This window comes from Sapajus apella, unplaced genomic scaffold (assembly GCF_009761245.1).
Source record: "Sapajus apella isolate SASKATOON/1434 unplaced genomic scaffold, GSC_monkey_1.0 scaffold2, whole genome shotgun sequence".
NCBI lineage: Eukaryota > Metazoa > Chordata > Mammalia > Primates > Cebidae > Sapajus > Sapajus apella.
In genome coordinates, this window is record NW_022436942.1 from 69,512,028 (window position 1) to 69,526,917 (window position 14,890).

The window sequence follows — 14,890 nt, forward strand, 5'->3', positions numbered from 1 at the left end:
TGTAGAGGTGTGGGTTTCATTTTATTGCCCAGGCTGGTCTCAAACTCTTGTGCTCAAGTGATCCTCCTGCCTTGGCCTACCAAAGTGCTGGGATTCAGACATGAGCCACCATGCCTGGCTTACTTTTTTCTTTTTTTTTTTTTAGATAGGGTTTCACCAAGATGGCCAGGCTGGTCTTGAACTCCTGACCTCAGGTGATCCACCCACCTCGGTCTCCCAAAGTGCTAGGATTACAGGCGTGAGCCACCGCACCTGGCCGCTTTTTTCTTTTTTTGAGACGAGGTTGCCCTCTTTCGCTGAGGCTGGAGTGCAGTGGTGTGATCTTGGCTCACTGCAACCTCCGCCTCCTGGGTTCAAACAATTTTCCTTCCTCAGCCTCCAGAGTAGCTGGCATTACAGGCGCCCACCACCATGTCCAGCTAATTTTTTTGTGTTTTTTATAGGGATGGGGTTTCACTATGTTGGCCAGGCTGGTCTCGAACTCCTGACCTCAGGCGATCCACCCACCTTGGCCTCCCAAATTGCTGGGATTACAGGCATGAGCCATCGAGCCCGACACTTTTGAATTTTTTTTTTTTTTTTTTTTTTTTTTTGAGACGAAGTTTCACTGTTGTTGCCCAAGCTGGAGTGCAATGGCGCAGTCTTGGCTCACCACAATCTCCAACTCCTGGTTCAAGCTCTTCTCCTGCCTCAGCCTCCTGAGTAGCTGGGATTACAAGTGCCCACCACCATGCCTGGCTAATTTTTGTATTTTTAGTAGAGACAGGTTTTTGCCATGTTGACCAGGCTTGTCTTGAACCTCAGGTGATTCACCTGCCTCAGCCTCCCAAAGTGCTGGAATTACAGGCATGAACCACCGTGCCCGACCTTGAATTTTTATGAGTACATAGTAGATGTGTGTATTTATGGGGTATGGGGGCTATTTTGATACCCCCCATGCAATGTGTTAATAATCACATTAGAGTAATGAGCTATCCATCGCATCAAGCACATATCATGTATTTGTGTTTGTATTAGTTAATTTCTGTTGTTATTAGTTATTATTAATACTAATTGCTAACATGAATATTAATAGCATTGATCATTATTAATTTACTGCTATTGACTCTTGTGTTGTAATTGTTATTAATCCTTCGAGCCTCCAGCTTTCTGGAACTTGGCCAGCAGGAGGTGTTCGAGTTTTTCACAGCAGGGAGGAAGGGCGGTTGGACCTGTTCTCCTAAGGGGGCCTGGCTTGTGTCTGGGAGCTGCTGATCAGTTGTGGGAATTCGAATAACCCTTTCTCTCCTTGGCCCCAGTGACCTGCAGGGTGGGTAGAGCCGCGGCTGGCTGGCCTCCCAGTGGCGATGAGGACCTCGCTGTGCTTGCGGCAGCGGCGCTCTCAAATCTAGGGCACAGTGATGGGAAGGTTATTTGCTGGAATCCTTTTGCCTTTCCAAGGGAAAACAAACACAAAAAGCGAGAAGTCTTCGGGTCTCAGTGAGCATCAAAACAAGAAACTGAACTCCGGTGGGGACACGGGCGAGCAACTAAGCAAGGAAGGAAACCAGTTTGTGCCTCCGAGAAATCTGGCAGGCGAGAAGGCTTGAACCGTGATTAAAAAGGGGAAGAACCGCAAGTCCCAATTTAAGTCAGCGGAGCTGCTGTCTGGGCAAGTGAGAGGGAAAGTGCTTGTGGCTGGCAGATTTCAGCAGCCATGTGGCATTGGCTGGGTACCGGGCTGCTGTGTGGGTGCCGCCTGGCAGCTGCATGGCTACAAACAAGTAACTGTTTTCTTTTGGCCTCAGTGTCCCCAAGTATAAGAAATTGAACAAATTATATGGGGTAATCCATTCAGACTTTTTATTTTTTGAGATGGAGTCTTGCTCTGTCACCCAGGGTGAGTGCAGTGATGCGATCTTGGGTCACTGCAGCCTCCACCTCCGAGGTTCAAGCAATTCTTCTGCCTCAGCCTCCCCAGTAGCTGGGATTACAGGCACACGCCACCTTACCCAGCTAATTTTTGTATTTTTAGTAGAGATGGGTTTTCACCATGTTGGCCAGGCTGGTCTCAAACTCCTGACCTCAGGTGATCCACTGGCCTCAGCCTCCCAAAGTGCTGGGATTACAGGTGTGAGCCACTGCACCCGGCCTCCTTGAGACTTCATTGACCCTCCCCCACCCCACCCCTCTTCCCACATCCTCAGAAGCTGTGTGAACAGCTTGAATCCCACCCTCAACAGGTCCTTCTCCTCACAGCCCTCCATGGCACCCTACTGCCCTCAAAATATTCCCAAAGTCCCCACCAGGACCTTCAAAACACCATGTGATGGGTCCACCTTTGAAACGTCACCTCTTATCAGTATAGGTGTCACCACTGCCTTTATGACTTTCTTCTAATGCATCAAATGTATTCCCACCTCAGCACCTTTGCACATGCTGTTCCTTTGGCCTGGAATGCTCTTCCCTCAGATGTTATAGTACCTGGATCCTTCTTGTCATGGGGGGCTCTAAGCTCATGTATTAGTTCCTCAGAGGTGTTCTTCCTGAGCCCCAGATCTAAGATATCCCCTTCCCAATCTCCATCCCATAACTGTTTTGTCATTCCATAAGTGATCCCACTACATATGTCCCCTCACCAGAAGATCAGCTCCACGCAGGCAGAGATATTTGTGTTGTTCACTGCTGTGTTCCCAGCACCTAGAACAGTGCTTGGTGCATAGCAGTTATTTCATACCTATGTGTGGAAAGCAGATTTTTGTGGCCCTTGTCTTCAAGGTCATTGGACAGCAGGAATCCTATAGCAGGCCAGCTCCCTTCCCCCATCTACTTGGAGCCTGGAAATCCCCACCTTCTGGGGAACCCCTTCCTGTAGCTCGAAGGCCAGGACTCCCTGAGTGCTTCCTGGAGCCAAGTCTCGAGCTTACTGCTTTAATGCATTAACTCACTTAATTCTCACTGCCAGGAGAGTGGGCACACATTATTTCCATTTCATAGGCAAGGAAGTGGAGGTACGGAGAAGTCAAGTCATTTGCCCGGGTAGGAAGAGGGGGAGGCAGTGGAATGGAGACACTTGCTGCCCGGTAAGGCTTGAGGTGGCCCCTCCAAGCTGGGGACGTGGGCGACTAGTTTCCTGTTGGGGGAGGGGGAGAAGGGTAGACATTCCTCCCTCCTCGCCCTCCCACGTGTTGAGGGAGACGCTGACTGAGAGCATGCCCCACTCCGGACTAGGGGGAAGCCCACTGTCCGTCTCGGTTCCTCATGAGGCCGCGGGGAAAATGTAAGTAGCCTGGAAGCTGGCAGGGGGGTGGGCGCAGAGGCCACGGGAGCCAGTGGTCCGAGAGGGCTTCCTGGAGAAAGATGCAACCCTCCTAGAGTTGGAGGACAGGACGGGTAGCCGGAGGGAGGCTGATTTACACTGGCACCGGCTGTAGCAAAGGCAAAGCTGAGGGCTGGGGCCAGAACCCAAACTGGGGGCTGGGGCCGTGGCGGATCGCCTCAGCTGATCGCAGATAGTCAGGGCGGGGCAGGGCTGGGCTGTGTCCCTCGGGCGATGATGAAAGACTGGGTCGCTATTGCACGACCCAGCCCTGCGGGCGCTGATAAGGCCCTGCAGGAGGGAGTCAGCAGAGATGCACCCCTTGGAGGCCAGACCTCTCGACCCTGCCCTCCCTAGGCCCTGCCCCTTCATCCGGCCCCGCCTCCAGGCGCTGAGGCACCCGGTGGCCTGCTGGCATCGAGTGGGTGAGGCTAAGTTCGCCCCGCCCATTCGATCCTCCCTTCTTTAGGCTGTGGGACGCCAAATCGAGTGGGCACGTGGTGGGCGTGACTTCGCAAGGCCCCGCCTCTTGCCTGGCCCGCGTTAGGAGAGGCCTTAGACCAGGTCAGCAGCAGACTAGCGGGATTGGTAGGCGGGACCAGCCCAGGCTCCGCCCTCATGTCCCGCCCCACCAGCCGAGTCTCCGGCCCGTGGGCGAACAGGGGCGTGACTCCTGGTGGCCCCGCCCCTGTCGCGGCCGCCCTCCTCCGCCAGGCTCAGCTTGCGCTGCCGATACCTCTTTACATAACGGCGCAGGGCGGCATGGGTCCGGGCCACCGCCTCCGCCCGGCTGCCCGCCCGGACTGTCGCGGCCCGCGGTGGCGACGGCGGCGGCTGCAAAGTTTCCCAGGCGGCGGCGGCCCAGGGGCGCATCCTCCCGCAACTGTCAAGCGCTGGCGGCGGAAATGATGAGGCGCTGGCCATTTTCCGAGCCCGGGTTTCCTGCCTGAGCCCCGCTCCAGCGAGCCGCTAGCGAGAAGCCGGCGCGCGGGAGAGGACGCTCCCGGGGCGGGGGCCCACCCGCCCCCTCGGGATTTCGGGGGCCCGGGGGCGCGCGACGCCATGGGCCGGCCGGGCCCGGAGCCCCTGTCTCTCAGGTGAGTCCGCCTTTGCCGGCAATGTCCTCCTCTGGGGCCGGGAGGGCTTTCGTGGGGGAAGGGAAGTCCCCGTGTCCGGTTCTGCCCGGGCTTTGCGCGTCACCCCCTGCCCAAAATACTGCCCTGCGGCTCAGATGGAGGCGTTCCGGGGTGACGGCTCCCAGCACCTGCGACCCCCCCCCCCCAGCTACCACCACCACGCACACACGTGTTGAGGAGAGCGTTGGGATGATAGCTGAGGCCGTGGCAGCGGGGAGAGGGGCATCGCTCGCCGACACCCCCAGCCCACCCTACAGTAGCCTCGCCGGTTGGGGGCGGCCCTCCCCTCAACTTGTGCCTAGGGAGGAGCGGTCATCCATTGCTACCTTGAAAGTGAAAGTAGTCAAACTGAGGCTGTGAACACAGATGAGCCCTTGGGTGTGGGGGCAGCGGGAGAAGATGCGCCGGCCTCTCCCCACCCCCATTCCGGGCCATGTGGCTAAGAGGGTAGCGCCCTGATTCAGGAAGCCCCTCTCCCCAGTCCCTGCACTGCCGAGGTGGGCCGGGCCAGGCCCCCGTATGCTGCTGAATTGGGTGCTTCACCAGGGCTAGGGGTCCCAGAGACAGGTTTCTGGGACTGATCTTCTCACACCTCCGACCTGGGGTTCCCTGGGAATACCCTGACCGAAAAACGTCAGAAGGGGGTGTTGGTCTTCTAGATCCTGACAATTGGGAGGGTATTTCAGAGGCCTCTGATGCCTGGTGCAGAAATCTCCTCCCCTCCCTGCCTCCTTCCCACCCTCCAGGGGAGCTTTGTTTTGAGGGAGGGGATTGCATTTGAGGAACCGGAGAGGGGTGTCTGCCTGCTTGTCCCGCTTTATTTTCTTTAGTTTCCTCGTTCTCCTGTTTCTCTTCCCCATTCCCAACCACAATTGATGTAGGTGAGGAGGTCACTGCCTGCAGCTGGGGGCCTCCAGGGAGGGGTACGGCCAGGCTGGGCTGAGTGGGAGGAAGTGAAATCTGGTGGGGGATTTGGAGCAGAGGCCCGGGCAAAGCGGTGTGGGCAGGGCCAGCTTTCGTGGCAGGAGAGCCGAGATCTGACCCACAGCCCCTCACCGGGGAGATGACAGTTCCCTCACGCCAGCCAGCAGCTAAGGCCTCAGGGCCCCTGCCAGGGCAGTGGGCGTGTGGGTCTCCATGGATGCAGGTGCACGTTGTGTCTGGGTTTCCCATCACTGACCTGGCCACTCTGGAGGCTCCTCTGGACCTGCCCTTGTGGAGGGAGAGCCTGCAGAGGCCACCTGGGTAGGCTGAGCTTGGGGGATGAGAGCCTGGGCCCACTGAGGGAAGTTGGAAGGGTTTTTAGTGCACTTTTCCTGAGCTTGTTCCCACAACCCCACTCTGGGAGGGAAAATCCTTCTGAGCCAAAGGGTGAGCATTCTTAGAACTTTTGCGAGTCCCTACGGGCCACAGAGCAGCCAGCTGGGAAGGGGCTGACCCTGAGCATCAGCAGCTGGGGGCTTGGCCTGCAGGGGCTCAGCAGGAAGTGGAGGAGGGTCCTGGAGACTGCACTTCGCTGCTCCCGCAGCCTCCATTCAGCTGAAGGCATGGGCAAGTGACTTGGAACCTCAGTTTCCCCCTGTATAAAACAGGGTAATAACAGGTTTGCATTGGAGATTTAATGAGCCGGTGTGTAATGAGCACCTGCTGCCTGGCAAAGAGAAGCGATTCAGTTGCAGGTGGTGGTGGTGCTTTCATCATCGCCTTCGTGAGTGTTATTGTTATTGGCTGTGAGCTGCTCCTTCTGCAGTCTCCCTTGAGCATCTGTTGCGCACATAGCACTGGAGTGTCCAGGGTGTTTGGGAGCAGAATTTTGAAGATCTGGGCACTTCCTTAGCCAGGAGGCCTTGCTGAACTGCCCCACCTCAGTTTCCTCATCTGTGAAGTGGGTGTGCTAATAGCACCTACTTCTTAGGGTCATGGGAACCATGAATGAGTGAATTCACAGAGTCTAGAATGGCTTGGTCGGGAGGAAGAGAAGCAGCCTTGGGGCTGGGATGATCTTTTTTGCTGTGGATGTTAGCTCTGTGGGCTTTCCTTCCTCCTCCCCCTCACCCCCATGCCTCTCAAACCTGGTCCTGATGCTCCTCCTCTGATAAATAGAACTTTTGAATACAAATAGATCCCGTAGGACCGCTAAGTCCTTGGATTTCTGGGTCCCACTGTGCCACCCCCAGATATTCTCCATATACTGGGTGGAGCAGAGCTGGAAGCACTTGGAGGGACCTAGCCACCAGTCCTAGTGCCACCTGTCTCGGGTGAGGGGAACCCAGGTGCCCTCCCCAGCCAGGGTGGGGAGGGTCATTGAAGGGGTCTCAGGGACATAGTAGGGAGCTGTCCCTCAGTCTGGGCCAATACAGCTCCTTTCGCTGAAAACGCCTTTGGGGCCCAGTTTACATGACCACATACCCTTCTGAGGGCTGATGTTCACGAGGGTCTCCCATTGCTGAAAATCCTTGGGTTGGTCACTTAACCTCTCTGAGGCAATTGAGACAGCATCTGTGAAAGACTCGAACAGCTATAGCACTCGCTGTGACACAGCATATAAAGCACTGAGTGCTGAGCCTGGCACTCAATTAACAATAGTAGATATTACTGTTATTATTAAAACGAGTCTTTTCCTGTTGAATTCCCGCTTCCGCCTGGTAGCAGTATGGGCTTTAGAGCCAAATCGGGCTCTACTGGCTTCCAGGTATGAGGTCCTAGGCAGGGAACCTGGCTTCTCTGGTCTGAGCCTCGCCTGCCTGATGGAAGCCAAGAGTTCCAGCCTCCGCAGGGTGGCTGCGTGAAGTACAGCGTCTGGACTGGGACTGTGTTGGCTGTACTTGCTCTGGCTGTGTGACCTTGGGCTGGTCCCTTAACCTCTCTGAGCCACAGGTCTTTTTGTCTATGAAATGGGGCTGCTGCCAACTCCCTGTTAGGGTGGTTTTGAGAAGAGGAGGCATGCACAGTGCCCAGCATGCAGTTGGCACTGAATAAGTGCAAACCATTCTTGTTGATGGCCAGTAGGGGCTGGCACTTAACTGCCAGGTTTCCTGGGAAAATGGTCCCCAGGGGCTTGTGGGCATTCAGCATCTGTGATGAGGTGAAGCAGGAAGCCGCTTCCATTGGGCAGGCCGGAGAAGCCTGCCTCAGTGAGTCCAGAGGGGCAGTGCCAGCTGCTCATTCCCTGCAAGACCCCATTCTGCACTACCCACCCTTCCCGAGGAAACTGAGGCGGGCAGGCTGCCCCGGGGAAGTGACTCAGCCAGGGTCACTTGCTGAGTCAGGCCTTATTGGACCCAGGAGTCCTGTACCCCAGCACCCCAGCTCTCTAGCTCCTCAGCTCCCCAGCTTCCCAGGGCTTGAGATCTCTTGGAGACTGAGCAGGTCCCGAGGCCTGGCAGCAGGATCAGGGCCACCGCTGGACATCCGTTCAATGGGGCCCTGCCGCCGGGGGGGACCAGCACCCTTCTACCAGGGCTCCAGGGTTCCGCTGGCCACCACTGGACATCTTTCCTCCCAGCAGGGGCAAAGGACACTTCCCCAGGGGAAGAGGTCGTCCTGGCAGACCCCCCGCCCTGCCCCAGCCGGAAATCCGGCAGCTGAGCAGTTGGATAGAAGATTTTTCCTCCCACGCCACCCTATCAGGGGTCAGTCAGTGGGGCCGGGCCACAGGCTTCCTTGTGAGCCAGGCCTGGAGCCCCTGGGGGCCCGCCCGGATGTGACCCCCCCACCATCCTGGCTGGCCAGCGGGGAGCCGGCTGCTGCCTAGGACATGTGTCCTCTGGGAGGCCTGGGAGGGAGGAAGTCTGTGTCCTGCTCACAGGGGCTGCCTCACAGGGCACCCGATGGGGGGCCCCAGCTGGGGAACTGGGAATGTGATCAATCAGGAAGGTGGACACACAAGGGGACCACTAGCATGGGATCTGCCCTTTCAGAGCTCACACACTGGCATCATCTCAAGGAGGAGAGGCCCAGAGAGGGCAGTGTCTGCTGGGAGAGGTGAGGGAATTGAGGGCATAAGCATGTCCCTCCTGATGTCCCCAAGCAGCGCATGGGAAGGAGGTTCACCAGAGGCTGTCCTCCTAGGATCTCACCTGTCTGCCTTCAACCCAGAGGCAGTGAAAGGAGGAAACCACGGCCTTGGGATGGGGAGGTGGGATTCTGACAGTTCTGCCTCTCCATGGGGAGATAGCTCCTGGCTTTCCCTACCTCCTGAAACCTAGCTGGGGTGGTGGCTGGGATGTCAGGCTGGCGGTGTGGGCAGAGAAAGAGGACATTTCCTGTTCCGGCAGACTGTGCTCGCCTCATAAATGTCTCCAGGCACAAGGTGACCCCAGCAAGGGTGCATCAGTGCCCTGCTGGCTGCCTCGTGGCCTGGGGTAGAACATATCTCTTGGCCTCCCCAGGGTCCCCGCCTTTGCCCCGCTCTTCCCATGGGCATCTCTGCACCTGGCAATTTGAATGCTGTGAAAGGGCAGTGGGCCGCCTGCCAGGCAGTGTGTGTATCAGAATCCCACAGCTCTCTGGGCCTCCTTAGGCCATGGGGTCTGGGCTTCTGGAGCAGTTGGTGCTAGGCATGGAGAAGATAGAAATGTTCCCTGTGGCCTGGATTCAACCTGGAGGCCTCACTGGAGGAAGTGTCTCCTCTGAAGGTGTGAGACTTCCTATATGTGTCTGTGAGCTGGGGCAGGGGAGAGTGGAGGCTCTGGACTGGCCCAATTTAACTTCATTTACTACACTTTAAGAAATCTTCCCCAGGCTGGGCACAGTGGCTCACACCTGTAATCCCAGCACGTTGGAAGGCCAAGGTGGGAGGATCACTTGAGCCCAGGAGTTTGAAACCAGCCTGGGCAATATAGTGAGACCCTGTCTCTACAAAAACAACAACAACAACAACAAAAACTGGGTATGGTGACACACTCCTGTGGTCCCAGATGTTCAGGAGGCTTGCTTAAACCCAGAAGGTCAAGCTTGCAGTGAGTGAGCTGTGATCACGCCACTATACTCCAGCCTCGGTGACAGTCAGATCTGTCTCAAGAAAAAAAAAAAAAACCCTCCCCAAGCCTCAGCAGGGGGAATTCCCACCATGGATAAAGGCTTTCTCTGAATGTGGGCCTGATCATTTAACGGAAAATTTTAGCTTCCCCAAATTATATTATTATCCAGGGTTATTAGCTAGAGGAGAGGCTGATAAGTCCTGATCTCGGGGGGTCGTGGATTAAGGGGATCCCACAGCTCAGAGCCAGGTTCCCAGCTGTTCAGGGTCCTGTGATTTCTTACTGACTGGGTGCCTTGGGCTGGCTGTGCTTCTTGGGGAGTGCCAAGAAGCGGACTGTTTTGAGGCGCTGGATAGATAGCTCTCTGGTGGATCCGGCTGTGTTCTGAACTTGGGGTCCTGAGATGCAGGCACCCCTAGCCCCAGCTGGCGGGAGTGCAGCTAGTTGCCTCCATGTGTTTGCTGCAGGGAGGGACTTGGGGGTTGGGGACCAGGATGCTGAGCTCTTCCTGCTCCACATCATCCTGCCCCTCACCCAGCTGCAGGATTTGGGGAAACCCTGGAGACCCCCACAGCTGGGAGCTTCCTGCCCTAGAAGGCAGCCTGAGTAGGTAGCAGGCTCCTGGGTGCTAGGGCCCCTCTGTGGGGAAGAAGGTGGTTCATTTCTCTGGCCGACCAGCCTCCCCAGAATCTCTGCTCTGGGTTAGAAGTATCCCAAAGACACCCTGCACCCCACTCATACCCTACAGTGGAAGCCTGGGGACCCTGGGATCATCATTGCTTCCTGTCCACAGCTTGTCAGCCTCTCACCCCCATCCCAGGGTTGTCACGATCTGATCAATCGCTTTTTATCTGCGCCTGGCACATAGTAAGCACTCAATAAACGCCACTGCCTGGGCCAGGGCCAGGGAGGGGGCCACCTTCCTGTGGCCTGCCTGCCCTCCTGGCCAGAAAACCTCCCTGGCACAGACCCTTCCATAGCTTGAGCTGCAGCTGATGGCTCTGGGCTGGCGACTTCCTGCCTGGAGCGGGCCGCCGCCTCTCCCCTGAGAAGGTCTTTTGTTCCAACTCCCCGTGATGCCCCCAGCCATGCCCAAGAGGCAGGCCCCCCTGTGGCTTCCCCTGGCAGCCTGACTCCAAGGCTGGAGCTTTTCTTTTCTAACAGTAATAGTAAGAAAATAGCAGCAGCCACTCATGAGCCCCATAGGAAGCACCCTATAGACATCAGTCCTTTTTCTTTTTTTTCTTATAGAGATATGGTCTGCTTCTGTCACCCAGGCTGGAGTGCAGCGGTCCCTCGACCTCCTGGGCTCAAGCAGTCTTCCTGCTTCAGCCTCCCGAGTAGCTGGGACTACAGGCCCAGGCACCATGCCAGGCTAATTTCTTTTTTGTATTTTTAGTAGACACAGAGTTTCATCATGTTGCCCAGATTGGTCTCGAACTCCGGGGCTCAAGCGATCCTCCCGCCTTGGCCTCCCAAGGTGTTGAGATTATAGGTGTAAGCCACCGAGCCCAGCCTCTCATTTTTGTTTTTTCCTTCTGCCCTGTGGCTGTTTTCCTTAACATTGGTGGGTTTGGGACCTGGACAGAGCTACTGTCGACTCCTGACTCCAGCCAGAGCTGAATGAGACCTTTATATCCTCTCCTCTGGGACTCACTCATTCATCCAATAAGCATTCATTGGGAAGTGAGCCCTTCTTGTGTGCATTCAGGCACTGATCAGACAATTTAGGGGTGCCCTCTCGGGGGGGGTCTTTTTTTTTTTAAATGAGAGGGAGTCTCGCCCTGTTACCAGGCTGGAATGCAGTGGCATGATCTCAGCTCACTGCAACCTCTGCCTCCCAGGTTCAAGTGATTCTCCTGCCTCAGCCTCCAGAGTAGCTGGGATTACAGGCGCGCACCACCACGCCCAGCTAATTTTTATATTTTTAGTAGAGATGGGGTTTCACCATGTTGGCCAGGATGGTCTCTATCTCTTGACCTCATGATCCGCCCTCTTCGGTCTCCCAAAGTGCTGGGATTGCAGGCGTGAGGCACCACGCCCGGCTGTGTGCGGGGGTGGGGGGGGGTGGGGGGGGGGGGGGGGGGGGGGGGGTTCTGTAATCACTAGCTACGGGGCCACTGTGTTGTAGTTGCCTCATCTGGAAAATGGAAGCAATTGTTGGACCTACTTCCTAGGGCTGTTAGGAAGCTTGGGAGAGGTAATGTTTTGCAAAAGTAGTTAAGAAAAGATGCCTGAGGCCGGGCGCAGTGGCTCAAGCCTGTAATCCCAGCACTTTGGGAGGCCGAGGCGGGTGGATCATGAGGTCAAGAGATCGAGACCATCCTGGTCAACATGGTGAAACCCCGTCTCTACTAAAAATACAAAAAATTAGCTGGGCTTGGTGGCGTGTGCCTGTAATCCCAGCGACTCAGGAGGCTGAGGCAGGAGAATTGCCTGAACCCGGGAGGCGGAGGTTGCGGTGAGCTGAGATTGTGCCATTGCACTCCAGCCTGGGTAACAAGAGCGAAACTCCGTCTCAAAAAAAAAAAAAAAAAAGATGCCTGATGTGATCTCAGCGTGGTAACACAAGCCTGCAGTCCTAGCTACTCTGGAGGCTGAGGCAGGAGTATCTCTTGAGCCCAGGAGTTTGAGGCAGCAGTGAGCTATAATCGTGCCACTGCGCTGCAGCTTGGAAGACAGAGTGAGACCCTGTCTCTAAAAAGAGAAAGAAAAATGCCTCATGTGTAGCAGACGCTCAGTAACTGTCATTGTTCTTATGGGGGGAGATGGCAGAGGGGCCCAGTGAGGGGGTGCTCCCAGCTATTGCCTGGACAGTGAGGGACCCGGAGTGGGTGCAGCTGTTCTGAGGAAGGCTCCTGCCAGGGTTTGGCTCTGCAGTTGGGCTTCAAGACTCTGACATACAGGGCTGGATGGAGGCCCAGGGTGCCCAGAAGGTAGGACAGCCTGGGGGCGGGGGAGGTTGGTTCATGCTGGTTACCACGCAGCTGCCAGGAGAGCCAGTTTGCAAATCCAACTGATCTCTCGCATTCATATGTTCATTTAACAGACATTCATTGAGCTCCTGCTGCATGCTAGGAGCTGGAGCTGGAGCAGGGAATGACTCATGGAGCTCAGTCTGGTGGGGAGACTGGCACTAATAAAAACACCCTTTTAAGTGATAGTGTGTGCCCAGTGTGCTGAAGGTCAAGTTCAGTTGGGAGCTCAGCAGAAGCTTCTCTTACATGCAACTGGAAGCAGACAGGGCAGAGGGAATGCTCATGCCAACACCCACAGGCAGCTGGCGTGGCTAGAGGCAGATCGTGTAGGCGAGGCAGGAGCTGGGAATGGAATCAGAGCTCTCTGGGCGTCCTCCAAGCCACGAGGGTAGTGCCTGTCTCACCTGTGTCAAGGTTGTGTGTGGGCAAGAGTGGGACTGACCAAGAACAGGTTCCCCCATGTGGGGGTAAGACCCTCGTGCTTCAGGGACAGGAAGAACATGGTGGCCAACGGCAGATGTGGCCCCTCTCCCTTCCCTTCTGCCTGACAGCTTTTACTGACTACTAACTGTGCAGAGCGCCTACTGCGTGCAGGTCCCAAGGAGCCTGTGATGTACAAAACTGTTGACTATAGCAGGGCACAGCGGTTCATGCCTGTAATTCCAGTACTTTGGGAGGCCAAGGCGGAAGGAGTTTGAGGCCAGCCTAGGCAACATAGTGAGACCCCATCTCTACAAAACATACAAAAATTAGCCATGTGTCGTGCCTGTAGTCCTAGCACTTTGGGAGGCTAAGGTGAGGATTGCTTGGGCCTGGGAGGTCTAGGCTGCCGTGAACCATCAGTGGCACTGCACTCCAGCCTGGGTGACAGAACAAGACCCTGTCTCAATAGAAAAAAAAGATTGTTGACTCTGCACAGCCCCTCCAGCGAGGGCAGAGGTACCTGCTTGTACTCTCTGGTGTTCTACAGTGATGGGCCACGGGGGCTCCACCATGGCCTCACGTGGCAGGGGCACCCTTCATTGCCAGTGCCCTGCAGACGTGCCCAGCAGGACATGGCCACATGCAGAGACGGTGCTTGTGGAGGGGTGTGTGGCAGAGAGAGCCCTGTTTTCAGGTTTGCGTCTCCACCTTGCGCCCCCTTTCATGAATTCCCTACAGATACCTTGCAAAGTGGATGCCATGCTGCTACTTGCTTCGCAGATGAGGAAATCCAGGTTCAGAGAGGTTGAGTCAGGTGTCAGGGGCCACACAGCCAATATGTGGCCCCCTTTGTAATGTGAGCCCCGGGAGAGCAGTGTTTCTCTGTGCTGTTCACTGTGGTATCTGGGGCCTAGCCTGGTGTCTGGCACACAGTAGCCCTCAGTAATACCTGGAGGGAGGATGAAGGAGGGCATGGTTGGAGGCGGCAATTGTCCCCAGGCCCCTGTGGCTCTGTAGCTTGTGTTGTGCAGCCACTGCCCCTGCCAGGGAGGGAGTCACCGGAGGTACCACTGTTCATTCATGGTGTGCTGATATCAGGGATCTGCAGGCCCAGCTTTGTGGCCTGAGTGGGGAGAGCATTTCTTCTCCATGCTGAAGAGCAGACCTGGATATGTGGTCCCCAGCAGGGGCCCAGCCAGGCTCAGGAGGAAGGAAGGATGGCACCGATGAGAGCCCACAGAGGTCCCAGCTGTTTGGCACCACGGACAGCAGAGGGGTGGGGGGGACTCAGTGACATTCTGGTGATGTGCCTAAGGAAAGGCCCTCTGGCCATGGGAGGAGAAGGGCACCCCAGCTAAGATGGGTAGGCAAAGGTTTGCCGGTCCTGAGGGTCCCCTATTAGTGCGGGAAATTCCTCTGCACCCCTTGTGAGTCTTGTGAATTTATTCCTTTTTATTTTTTGTTTGTTTTTCTGTGTGTGTGTGTGTGTGTGTGTGTGTGTGTGTGTGTGTTTGGGGAGGGACAGTCTCGCTCTGGCGCCCAGGGCGGGGAGCAGTGGTGCGATTTCGGCTCACTACAACTTCCGCCTCCCAGGTTCAAGTGAGTCTCCTGCCTCAGCCTCCCGAGTAGCTGGGATTACAGACGAGCACCACTGCACCTGGCTAATTTTTGTATTTTTAGTAGAGATGGGGTTTCACTATGTTGGCCAGGCTGTTCTCAAACTCCTGACCTTAGGTGATCCACCTACCTCAGCCTCCCAAAGTGCTGGATTGCAGGTGCGAGCCACCATGGCCAGCCCGTTTTATATTTATTTTTAATATAAATGGACACCAATAATATACTGTCATTGCAACCTGGAAATAACAATAGCAGCCAGTCTTTATTAAGCATTTTCTAGATTCTAGGGCTTTCCACCTATCAGTTCATCCTCATAATATGCCTATGAGGTAGGCATGATCATGGTTCCCCTTTCACAGATGGGAAAACTGAGGCATGGAGTAATAACATAAGTCACTTAAGGTCCCATAACTACTAAGTGATGATGCTGAGATTTTTTTTTTTTTTTTTTTTGAG

At 55.7% G+C, this 14,890-nt stretch overlaps 1 protein-coding gene across 4 annotated transcripts in view; it reads left to right on the forward strand.

Annotated features, from left to right (window-relative positions):
• Positions 1 to 3,992: 3,992 nt before the first annotated feature.
• SH2B3 (SH2B adaptor protein 3) overlaps positions 3,993 to 14,890 on the forward strand; it is a 45,053-nt gene continuing 34,155 nt past the window's right edge. For 2 of the 4 annotated variants that reach the window (XM_032239753.1, XM_032239744.1), the window contains exon 1: positions 3,993 to 4,395. The gene's annotated coding sequence lies outside the window, so the exon portion shown is untranslated. The remainder of the gene's footprint in view (positions 4,396 to 14,890) is intronic. The other 2 variants (XM_032239721.1, XM_032239737.1) reach the window with 1 other exon arrangement.